We start from the raw sequence: 13,239 nt of genomic DNA on the forward strand, positions 1-13,239 counted from the left end.
TCGTAACTCTCACCACTATTAATCATTTTCTTCACTCGGTTCCTCCAACTAGCGAGGGCGGTGCTCATCTTCGTGAGGGCGGCATTGTGCACTTTGTTCCGCATGAGAGGCTTTTCCGAGCGGTCCACCGGGAACTCGTATCGTTCGTGCGGCTTCTTGAAGAGGAGGGTGCGCAAATTCGCTCGGTCGGGATGCACGAGGTTCTCGGTGTTGATCGAGACCGTGGTCGGAGGATGCACCCGAGTTGGGCAGCGTACCCTTTGACTAAATCGAGGGCGCCGTTGGAAGCCCAGCGGCGTTCACTTTGGTGAATGCTCGCTTCCACGGTCTCGAGCACATTCGGGCGACGCTCCCTCCGTAGCTTCTTCGGTGCGCCGGTGTCATCCTCGCCGGCACCATCCGTGGTGTCATCCTCGCCGGCACCACCAGTGGTGTCATCCTCGGCGGCATCGTCCGCTCGGTACTCTGGATCGGTGCCATCATCCTCGCCGTCGTCGCGGCAAGGTTGTGACTCCATCACCTCCATTTCATCGGTTAGCATCCAGAATGGCTTGCTGCGCGCCGCCGTCCGGCCTCTTCGTTGTTGGCCATGTTCGAACTAAGTAGGAAAAATGCATAAAGTTAGCGCAAGATTTCACGGAAAAATTGGGCATGACCTATGCTAATTTATGGACATATGAGTGCCCCATTTTCGCCGAAACGGAAATGAATCAACATTTCAGCGATAATGGGCAACTGCAGTCGATCCCTCGCACAAGAATATGACACCATATACACCAGCTGAGCACCATAGCACATGTACAATTGTTCCTCATATACACCAGCTGAGCACCATGGCACATGCACAAGAATATGACACCATATACACCAGCTGAGCACCAACAGCAAGCAAGTAGCAGCAACAGACCCAGAGCAAGCAGCAGCATGCATCAACAGCAAGCAAGCAGAGCGACTAGCACCATGCATCAACGACAAGCAGACAAACGGCAGCTAGCAGCTAGCGAGCATGCATCAACGAGCAACGAGCAACGACTAGTAGCTAGCAGCGACTTAACACCAACAACAACTACCGAGTAGCATCAGCCAGCAGCAGCTAGCAGCCAACACCAGCAGCATCTCACACCAGCACCAGCAAGCAGGAGACCTAAGGTGTTGCTGACCGTGAGTCACGGGGAGTCACGGGCTACCTTGGAGGATGCGGCGGCGGTCTTCTGCAGCGGCGTTAGCAGTCGAGGGCGACGGCGCCGTGCTTGTCCTGCTCCTGCTCCAAGCCTTGCAAATTTTCAAAATAAAAATTCAGTAAGCTTTGAACTCTAAACATAAAAGAGTTACCTAGCACATGCACCTAGCAGCACCCTCACCTCTAAAAAAAGAAGCTATGATGATCGAGGGCGGCGCGGCGTGCTTCTCAGTCGTTGCTCCAAGGTGCGCGTGGCGGTCGAGTGTCTGCTACAACTAGTGCTTGTAAACATCAAAATGAACACGTTAGCATCAGCAGTTAGAACTAAATTTCAAACCAGAGAACTAAATTTCAAAGTCCAGTATACTCCAGTATACTGCTAATTAGTGTGAACTAAACCAGAGAATGAACTTGTTCTTTTTATGAACTAAAACATCTTTTCCCCATTCCTTGCTTGCTACATCTGCAACAAAAAAATGGTAAAACTAAACTACAAAGAACTAGCTGCATTCCTATGAACTCCTTTTGTGAAATCAAAATTACAGAGAGCATTCCTGCACCTAACAACCTAGCGACGACAGCAAGCAAGCAAGCAACCTAGAAGCGGCAGTGCAAGCAAGCACATATATAGCAGCAGCGAGCCTAGGAAGCACATAGCAGACAGCAGCAAGCAAGCAACCTAGCAAGCACATAGCGAAGCAACCTACCAAGCACATAGCGACGGCAGCAAGCAAGCAACCTAGCAAGCACATAGTACCTAGAATACGAGATGAAATCCTCATGCTGCGCAGTTTACGGTGTTCATTCCAAAACAAAACCTTGCAAGATATATACTATAGCAGCCAAATACAGACACAACACCAACTACATATTTACCATGAATTTATTTGATCAGCCAAATGAAGCAAGTGTGCTATTTGTATGAACAGAACCACAGAACTAGATATGAACATGCTCACATTCAAGAATGGTTTCACCTTTTCCTCCTATTTTCTTATAGTGGAATACAAGTTCAATAATCACTCAATACTGCTTGATATATTAATGTAAAATACCTTAAACAGAGTCATATATTCACCTTATCCTAATGTAATGCTAGCAGTATTGCTCCTCTAAGGAAAATTATATCCTCAAATTAAGTTTTAGCATGCACGCCAACCCACTTCTCAGGCATCTAGGCCTAACACGCTTTGTTGAAATATATTGACCCACTTCACGGGTTCTCCTCTAAGGAGCGGCCAGTTCTTTTCTTTTTTGTGCTTAGATCATGTTTGGTGATAAGCATCAATATGTCCATTACCTTTGATTTTTCTTCTGTGCAACTATTTACATATACTTTATGAAGAAAAAATTGTCTCGTTGAGCCTCTGTTTATTGTTTGAAACTTGCGAAGAACCTGTGAAACGATAACAATCTGATAACACACAGCAATACAACATACGAGTGCTACTATCGTGGATTGTAAAGCTCATGCCAAAACGGGCTCTAGTGCACACACGAGAAAACGGATTCGGAAGGCGGGTGCTAGGTGCATGTAAAAAATCCTAGCAACGAGAGGAGGGAGAACGACGATGATAGAAACCTACCTTGGAAGGATGCGGTGGTGGCGTCGGCGGTCGAGGGCGGCGCGGCGTGCTTCTCCCGCTGCTGCTCCGGGGACGCTTGCGTGGCGTCGTTGCTCCTCCGTGGCGAGGTCGGGGACGAGGTCGCAGACGATGTGCTGCTCCTCCGCTGCGAGGTCGAGGAAGAGGTCGCAGACGAGGTGGGAGAGGCGGTCGCCGGTGATAAATCGAGGGGGAGAGGCCACCGGTGGGAGGAGGGGGATCGAGGTCGAAGGGATCTGGCCGCCGGGGTCGAGGAGGGGGCGTTGCTCGGGGGAGGGGTGGCGGCCGCCGGTGGGAGGTGGCGTCGCTCAGGGGAGGGGTGGCAGCGCGAGGCAGATCGAGGGACGGCGGCGTCGCTCAGGGATGGGTTGCTGCAGGTGGGATCTGGTCGGGACGGGGGAAGAAAGGGGAAATTTCACTAAGTCCCCTGACGCCTTAGCAATAGCGCACCTCTCGGGGTGCGCCACTATGAGGCTTAGCAATGGCGCACCTCTAGGGGTGCGCCACTGCCTCTTTATGTCTGGGTCAAAAGAATAATGCGGGGGGGATTGACATATCCCGCTTAGTACCGCACTAGCTCTATCCCTGGTTGGTTTGTGCCAAACCCCTGCCGGCCAGGTTCGAACCCTGGCGGCCCCAATTTTTTTCCTTTTCTTTTTAAATTGATTTAACACTATAATAAACATCCAAAATAGCATAATACACCAAAATAAAAGGCATAAATAATTATAATTATGTAGAATATTTAAAATACTATAGAATCTAGAAAATATCCAAAAATATAAATTATATGTCTATTTTGATCGGTACAATGTGTAGATTAACAATATGACATCCATTATTCATACAAGAAAATGATACATAATTATCTTTTCACAATCTTCTTGCCCTTCTTTCTCGCGGTTGAATAATTTAGCCCCGGAACTCCTAGACTTCTTCTCTTGAATGGACGGCCTTTAGGTACGGTGGTCCTGCTTCTTCTTGTTGTGTATGGTTCGTCATCATCGTCGTCGTCATCTTCCATCTTCGGATCGCCGTACTGGTCAAAGTCTAGCTCGTTGGCGGCTCCATCCATTTCGATGATGCTCCTTTTGCCTCTCCTCACGACAACACGGCTGGGCTTTTGGGGGTCGGTAATGAAGAAGCATTGGTCCACTTGGGAAGCTAGTACACATGGCTCATATTTCGCGGTGACCTTTGCGCCCGCTGTCTTGGATTTGGCTTCGGGTATAACCATGGTGGTGAAATGCCGGTCTTATTTTATGACGTTCTTGGCCCACCTGACACGGAACATCGGCACATTCTCTCCGGCGTAGCTCGGCTCCCGGATCTCCTCGATCTTTCCGTAGTATCTGCCGCTTGACGTCACCGGTGTAGGACTCCATCGTTACCCCGGAGTTACGATAATCGCTCTTCATGTCCTTTTCCTCGGTGTAGAATGTGTAGCCGTTGATATCGTACGCACGAAATGTCATCGGGTTCTGTTCGGCGCCCTGTGACAAGGCGAATATGAGTTTTCTTCCGCGAGAAGAATCCTCGTCTATAGGGTACGTCGGCATCTTGTCCTTGAACCACCGCGTGAAGGTTGAGTTGTGCTCTTTGATTATATCTCCATCCGTCTGATCACTGTACGTCTTTGCGATGAAGGTTTTGTGCTCTACCACCCAAGGATCGACCACGTCTATGTGTTGTAGCGTGACTAGGTTTTCTCTTTCAAAGTCGGCGATTCGACCCTTGAAGTCGACATGCATTTCGCAGCTACCGTCGCGGTGACCCCATCCAGCGAGCTTCCCGAGATGCCTGTTTACGGGCAGGCCAACGGGGTTCTCGATTTCTAGATAACTCGTGCGAAGGAGATGCACTCTTCGGTCGAGAAAGCCCTTGGCTATGCTTCCGTCACGGACGTGCCTCGTTGCGAACGTACCCTTTGATGACACCATTCATCCTTTCGAACGGCATCATCTTGTGCGGGAACGTCGGCCCTAGTTGGATGATATCCTCCATGATATGTACCAACGGATGCACCATAACGTCGAAGAATGCGGGCGGGAAGTACATCTCAAGCTCGCACGGTATCACCACGATCTCTTCACCGTAGCCTTCTAAGTTGCCTCACGCCAACGGACTTCCGAGAGATGACGTCGAAAAAGTTGCATAGGCCAAAAGCGTTTCACGGACGTGCGCGTCCATGATCCCACGGATTGCAAGCCGAAGTATCTGCGTCATCAGCACGTGACGATCGTGATACTTCATCCCGCTGAACCTCTGCTTCGCTTTGTCTAGGTACCTTCTTATCTTCCCCGCGTAACCGTAAGGAAGTTTTACTCCTAGGAGACAGTCGAAAAACTGCTCGATCTCCTTCTGACTTAGAGTGAAGCACGCGGGGGGGGGGGGGCAGTAATATTCAGTCTTTTTGGCATTTTTGCCCTTGCGACAACTTTGCGTGTCCTCCGCCTCATCATCATCGTCATCGTCATCATCATCATCATCATCATCATCATCATCATTAGGGCGTCCCGCGTGAAGCTCCTCCCTGATCCCAATTGATTGCAAGTCGTACCTTACTTTCGGCCCATCTTTGGTCTTCTCTGGCATGTTGAGGAGGGTACCAAGCAGACTCTCGCACACATTCTTCGTGATGTGCATGACATCAAGGCTGTGAGGGACACGGAGGATCTTCCAGTACGGCAAGTCCCAAAAAACAGACCTCGTCTTCCATACCTTAAGCAGCGGCTCCGGCGCCTTTCGCTTCTTTCCGGCGGTGGGCACTCTTTCCAATTTTTCAATAGCTCGTCTATTTGCTCGCCGCTTCTCGTACGTGGCCGTCTTCGGGGTTCGTCTTGACCATCGAATAGATCCTTGCGTTTCCTCCATTGGTCGTCCTCGCGAAGCCACCTTCGATGTCCCATGAACACCGTTTTCGAGGACCCGGGATCTCTATCTAGCTGGCGGTACGTTGTGTCGTCCATGCACCTGACGCATGCATTGAAACCGTGGACCACCTGCCCCGCGACATATCCGTAACCGAGAAAGTCGTGCACCGTCGTGAGCAGTGTGGCTCTCATAGGGAAATATTCTTCCGCGGCGGCGTCCCACGTATTGGCAGGCGTGTCCCATAGCGTGGCTAGCTCCTCTTTCGAAGCCCCATATACGGATTGATGTCGTTCCCTGGTTGTTTCGGCCCTTCAATTAGCATACTCATTTGAATGTACTTCCTCTTCATGCACAACCAGGGGGAGGTTGTACATCCACACAAACACGGGCCAGGTGCTATGCGTGCTGCTCGGCTGCCAAACGGATTGACTCCATCGGTGCTCGCGCCCGGCCTTATGTTCCTAGGATCGTCCCCAAATTCTGGGTACTCGAGGTTCAACGCATTCCACTGGCTAGCATCCGAAGGGTGTCTCAACATCCTGTCCTTTTTCTTTTTGTCCGGATCATCTGCGTCATCTTCTCCCTTCCTCATCTCCGCGTGCCAGCGCATTAGCTTTGCTTGCTTAGGATCCGCGAAATACCGCCGCAGACGAGGAGTGATCGGAAAGTACCACACCACCTTCCGAGGAGCTTTCTTCCCCTTCTTGTACCGACTGACGTCGCACACCGGACATATGGTACACTCCGCGTGATCGTTCCGATAAATGATGCAATCATTCAAGCACACATGATATTTTCACATGCGGTAAATCCAGAGGACACACAATTTTCTTGGCCTCCTCGATACTAGTCGGACACGTGTTACCTTTGGGAAGACGTTCCTGCCAGAATGACATGTTGTCGTTGAAGGATGTGTCGGTCATTTTGTGCGTTACCTTCATCTCCGAGCCATGAGCGTTACTTTCGAGCGGGTATCCTCCGGCCTGCATCCTTCATACAATGGAGTAACCGCGTCTACCTCCGGTTGATCCATCTTGGCTTTCTCTCGGGCGGCAGCTCTTGCGTTACTCGTACGCTTGAGAAGCAGCTCTTGAAGATAAGGGTCCTGCACCCAGTCCATCGACGATGGTCCATCGTCTTCATCTTCATGATGACCTCCATCTTGATCTTCCTCATCATCAGGTCCAGGATCTCCTACATTGTGATCATGATCATCTCCGGGATCTTCTACATCCTGATCATGCCCGAGATCTTCTACATCCTGATCACCTCCTTCCTTATTTCTTGTTGAAATCCCATGGACAAATTCATAATCATCTTCGTCGCCTTCCCACCGATAGCCATCCATGAAACCACGCATGAGAAGGTGGTCCCGCACCATATCGGCTTTAGGGTCCATAAGGCTCGTCAGCTTGCATCTTCGACACGGACATCTTATCTCCTTTTGGTTATTTCTAATCATCTCGGCTGTCGCGGCTTTCAAAAACCTAGCCACAACGCCTTCGCTCATCATGCGGACCATGGTCGCCTGCGGGTATAGAGAAAATGGATATCTTAGCATACCAAAAGAAAATTTGTGCATGACCTTCCCTAAAAATAGGACATTTGTATATGCGTAGTATGCCCACTATTCGCCGAAATGGAAATGAATCAACGTTTCGGCAAAATATTGGCAACTCCATCGCATTTCAAATCCCTGCAAACAAAAACATGCAACACATGTGTGGAGGCTTCGCATATACAACACATGTGGAGGCTTCGCATACAACACACATGCACGTGACGCTTTTCGCGCATGCGCACAACACATGATCGAGCTTCGCACATAACATATGTGCACACACACGTGTACGTGACGTGTGTGCAAGACGATCGGAACCGGTCACACACAAAGCATAAAACCAACAAAGTTACCGATACGGCGAGACCTAGAGTGTTGGATGCGCGGTAAAAAGTTGAGATTGAGTAGGGTATTGAGCTAAGAAAGCTTCACCATTACTTACCTATGAAGAAAATTAAGTTTACCAACTTAATTTTGGTGAATGAAGAGGTGAAAATGAGGTGGGAAGGAGGGGCAACACGACCGGATCCAGATTTGGTGGGAGGTGGTGGTGGAAGAGTGTTTGGGGAAAGTGGGTGGCACATGTGAGTGGAGGGGTTAAAAGCAGGAAATGGTCCCGGGTTAGCGGTGGCGCACCACCTAGCCGTGCGCCACCTGCTAGGGTGACATAGCAATGGCGCACTTGCTAGGTGGTGCGCCACCGCTAAGCCTCTCATCTCTAAAGGGGCTCGGCCACCCCCTAGCGATGGCGCACCTAATGACATGCGCCATAGGTAACCTATGTAGCAGTGGCGCACCACTGAAGTGCGCCATTGCTAAGCCTATCATCTCTAAACGGGCTCTGGACACCTCCTAGCAGTGGCACACCTCTCCAACGTGCGCCATAGGTAAGAAATGTAGCAGTGGCGCACCTCGGAGACGTGCGCCACTACTAGGTTGGGGGAGGAGCTGGCCTCCTGTCACCACTTACTTATGGCGCACCACAATCAAGGTGCGCCACTACTACTTTTGTAACAGTGGCCCACCGTTTTGTGGTGCGCCACTGCTAAGTAGTAGTGGCGCACGGCAGTCATGGTGCGCCACTGCTGGCAGTCTTACGGCTAGGCCTTTTCCTAGTAGTGATTAGAGAGTGATGATCATCTCCAAATATATAGGATTGAGAAACAACGGTATTTGGATCGAATAACGTTTGATTACGTGTGAAAACCAAAAGGAATTGTAACATACGGTTACACAATGAAGGATTTTTTGTTTTTATATAAAAATGTAGTGTGAATGAATTCTGAAAATTGCAATACTATGAATTAAACAATCAGAAATCGTGTCAGACTAATTCCTACGATTCGAGATTCTAGAATATGATTTCTTTGAAGGTGCGCGAGAGGGACGTGGGTAGCAATGTCGGGTCCCTGTCTTGTCCGTATTAACTCGTACTTACGTCGGACTAGTGTTGCTCGGGAAGTCTTAATCGACGTACTCGAAGCTAGATGCATCACTCGTTTCCGATCGACACCGAAATCCTCAACTCGTCTCCGGTCTCCGGTGCCTCCCGCTGTCCTCGTTTTTTCGGCAAAATAGACGAAATAACCCAAAGTCAAAAAGATTGGGAAAACAAACTTTCGACATACTAGCAAGATTGGGTTATTTTTGTCCAAATTCTCGTTTTTTTCTCTTGGCTGCCCTACCCTTGAATCCATGTCACTTACATGTGTTGCCCATGCATCAGGTCCCACACTTCAGTGAGCACAAGTGACGTGTTGTACCTACGCAAACTCCCAGCGATCTTCTTTGTCAAGAGAAGACGCATCAAGATTCAAGACTCGATCGCATTTCTTGCATTCAGCCTGGGGTCCTCCATGTAAAAGTTAGGGATTTAGATGTAATTTCATGTTTATTTTGTGTGCTGTTGTAAACTGTTGATTTTTTATGTCCATTTGAATCTTGGTCAAATCCTAGGTTTGACCTAGATTTAAACAAGTTAAAAACATGAAAATGAAAAAGTAAGCCTGGATCCTTCTTAGTCACTCTAAAATGAAGCTTTTGGGAGGTTTTTGAAATTTCCATGTTTGAAACCCAAAACCACTTCTCTTCATGCTTGACTTCATAAGACAGAGTTTAGGGGTTAGGGGGTAGATACATGATTTGTATAGTTTGAATATGTCTAGATCTTGTTTATCAACTTGAATGCTTACTATATGACATAAGAAGACTATGTGCTTTGGTTTTTCATTTATCTAATTTTTTTTATTTTATGCCCATTTGTATCTTGGTCAAATCCCAGGTTTGACCAGGATTCAAACAAGTTTAAAACATGAAAATGAAAATGTGTAAGCATGGATCCTTCTTAGTCACTCTAAAATGAAGCTTTTGGGAGGTTCTTGAAATTTCCATGCATGTTTGAAACCCAAAACCACTCTTCTTCATGCTTGACTTCATAAGACAGAGTATAGGGTTAGGGGTAGATACATGATTTTTTGTTTTGAATATGTCTAGACCTTGTTTATCAACTTGAATGTTTACTATATGACATAATTAAGAAGGCTATGTGCTTTGGTTTTTCATTCTTTAGATTTTTTGTCTGAATTTTTATGCCCATTTGAATCTTGGTCAAATCCTAGGTTCGACCAAGATTTAAATAAGTTTAAAACATGAAAATGAAAAGGTAAGCATCGATCCTTCTTAGTCGCTCTAAAATGATGCTTTTGGGAAGTTTTTGAAATTTCCATGTTTGAAACCCAAAACCACTTCTCTTCATGCTTGACTTCATTCATAAGATAGAGTTTAGGGGTTAGGGGTATAGATACATGATTTGTCTAGTTTGAATATGTCTAGACCTTGTTTATCAATTTGAATGCTTACTATATGACATAAGAAGAGGCTATGTGCTTTGGTTTTTCATTCTTTCGATTTTTTTCTGAATTTATATGCCCATTTGAATCTTGGTCAAATCCTAGGTTTGACCAAGATTTAAACAAGTTTAAAACATGACAATGAAAAGGTAATTAATCATGGATCCTTCTTAATTAATCCGTCAGTCTAATTAAAATGAAGCTTTTGGGAGGTTTTTCAAATTTCCATGTTTGAAACCCAAAACCACACTTCTTTTCATGCTTGACTTCATTTATAAGACACAGTTTAGGGTTAGGGGGTACATTAATTGCTTGATTTGAATGTGTCTAGACCTTGTTTATGAACTTGAATGCTTACTATATGACATAAGAAGATTATGTGCTTTCGTTTTTTATTATTTTTTTATTTTTATTTTATGCTCATTTGAATATTGGTCAAATCCTAGGTTTGACCAAGATTTAAACAAGATTAAAACATGAAAATGAAAGGGTAAGCCTGGATCCTTCTTATGCACTCTAAAATGAAGCTTTTGGGGGTTTTTTAAATGATCCTTCTTAGTCCATGTTTGAAACCCGAAACCACTTCTCTTCATGCTTGACTTCATAAGACAAAGTTTAATTAGGGGTTAGGGGTATAGATACATGATTTGTCTGGTTTGAATATGTCTAGACCTTGTTTAACAACTTGAATGCTTACTATATGACATAAGAAGACTATGTACTTTGGTTTTTCATTTTTCTGATTTTTTTAAATTTTCTGCCCATTTCAATCTTGGTCAAATCCTAGGTTTGAACAAGATTTAAACAAGTTTAAAACATGAAAATAAAATGGTAAACATGGATCCTTCTTAGTCTCCCTAAACTGAAGCTTTTGGGGGTTTTTGAAATTTCCATGTTTCAAACCCAAAACCGCCACTTCTCTTTCATGCTTGACTTCATCAGACAGAGTTTAGGGTTTGGGGTAGATATATACATGATTTTTCTGGTTTGAATATGTCTAGACCTTGTTTATCATCTTGAATGCTTACTATATGACATAAGAATGCTATGTGCTTTGGTTTTTCATTCTTTTGATTTTTTCTGAAGGATCTTGGTCAAATCCTAGGTTTGACAAAGATTTAAACAAGTTTAAAACATGAAAATGAGAAGGGAAGCCTGTATCATCCTTCTTAGTCAATCTAAAATGAAGCTTTTGGGAGGTTTTTGAAATTTCCATGTTTGAAACCCAAAACCACCTCTCTTCATGCTTGACTACATAAGACAAAGTTTAGGGGTTAGGGGGTAGATACACGATTTGCATAGTTTGAATATGTCTAGACCTTGTTTCTCAACTTTAATGCTTACTATATGACATATAAGAAGCTTTTGGGATGTTCTTGAAATTTCCATGTTTGAAACCCAAAACGACTTCTCTTCATGCTAGACTTCATAAGATCGACCGAGTTTAGGGTTAGGGGATAGATACATTATTTGTCTGGTTTGAATATGTCCAAACCTTGTTTATTAACTTGAATGCTTACTATATGACATAAGAAGACTATATGCTTTTGTTTTTCCTTTTTCTGTGTTTTTTTTATTTTATGCCGATTTGAATCTCTTGGTCAGATCCTAGGTTTGACAAAGATTTAAACAAGTTTAAAATATGAAAATGAAAAGGTAAGCATGGATCCTTCTTAGTCACTCTAAAATGAAGCTTTTGGGAGGTTTTTGAAATTTCCATGTTTGAAACCCAAAACCACTTCTCTTCATGCTTGACTTCATAAGACAGAGTTTAGGGTTAGGGGGTAGATACATGATTTGTCTTGTTTGAATATGTCTTGACCTTCTTTATCAACTTTAATGCTTACTATATGACATAAGAAGACTATGTGCTTTGGTTTTTCATTTTTCTGTTTTTTTTTCTGCCCATTTGAATCTTGGTCAAATCCTAGGCGGTTTGACCAAGATTTAAACAAGTTTAAAACATGAAAATGAAAAGGGAAGTCTGTATCCTTCTTAGTTACTCTAAAATGAAGCTTTTGGGATGTTCTTGAAATTTCCTTGTTTGAAACCCAAAACGACATCTCTTCATGCTAGACTTCATAAGATCGACAGGGGTAGATACATGATTTGTATGGTTTGGATATATCTAGACCTTATTTATCAACTTGAATGCTTACGATCTATATGACATATATAAGAAGACTATGTGATTTGGTTTTTCATTTTTCTGTTTTTTTTTTGAATTTTGTGCCCACCCATTTGTATCTTGGTCAAATCCTAGGTTTGATAATGATTTAAACAAGTTTAAAATATGAAATGCAAAGCTAAGCATGGATCCTTCTTAGTCACTCTAAAATGAAGCTTTTGGGAGGTTTTTGAAATTTCCATGTTTGAAACCCAAAAGCACTTCTCTTCATACTTGACTTCATAAGACAGAGTTTAGGGTTAGGGGGTAGATACATGATTTGTATGGTTTTAATATGTCCAAACCTTGTTTATCAACTTGAATATGCTTACTATATGACATAAGAAGACTATGTACTTTGATTTTTCATTTTTCTGATTTTTTTAATTTTCTGCCCATTTGAATCTTGGTCAAATCCTAGGGTTGACCATGATTTAAACAAGTTTATAACATGAAATGAAAAGGTAAGCATGGATCTTTCTTAGTCACTCTAAAATGAAGCTTTTGGGATGTTCTTGAAATTTCCATGTTTGAAACCCAAAACGACTTCTCTTCATGCTAGACTTCATAAGATCGACAGGGGTAGATACATGATTTGTCTGGTTTGGATATATCTAGACCTTGTTTATCAACTTGAATGCTTACGATATGACATAAGAAGACTATGTGATTTGGTTTTTCATTTTTTCTGATTTTTCGAATTTTGTGCCCACCCATTTGTATCTTGGTCAAATCCTAGGTTTGATAATGATTTAAACAAGTTTAAAATATAAAATGCAAAGGTAAGCATGGATCCTTCTTAGTCACTCTAAAATGAAGCTTTTGGGAGGTTTTTGAAATTTCCATGTTTGAAACCCAAAACCACTTCTCTTCACATGCTTGACTTCATAAGACAGAGTTTAGGGGTTAGGTGGTATAGATACATGATTTGTCTGGTTTGAATATGTCTAGACCTTGTTTATCAACTTTAATGCTTACTATATGACATAAGAAAACTATTTGCT

The sequence above is a fragment of the Lolium rigidum genome, chromosome 6 (genome assembly GCF_022539505.1).
Source record: "Lolium rigidum isolate FL_2022 chromosome 6, APGP_CSIRO_Lrig_0.1, whole genome shotgun sequence".
NCBI lineage: Eukaryota > Viridiplantae > Streptophyta > Magnoliopsida > Poales > Poaceae > Lolium > Lolium rigidum.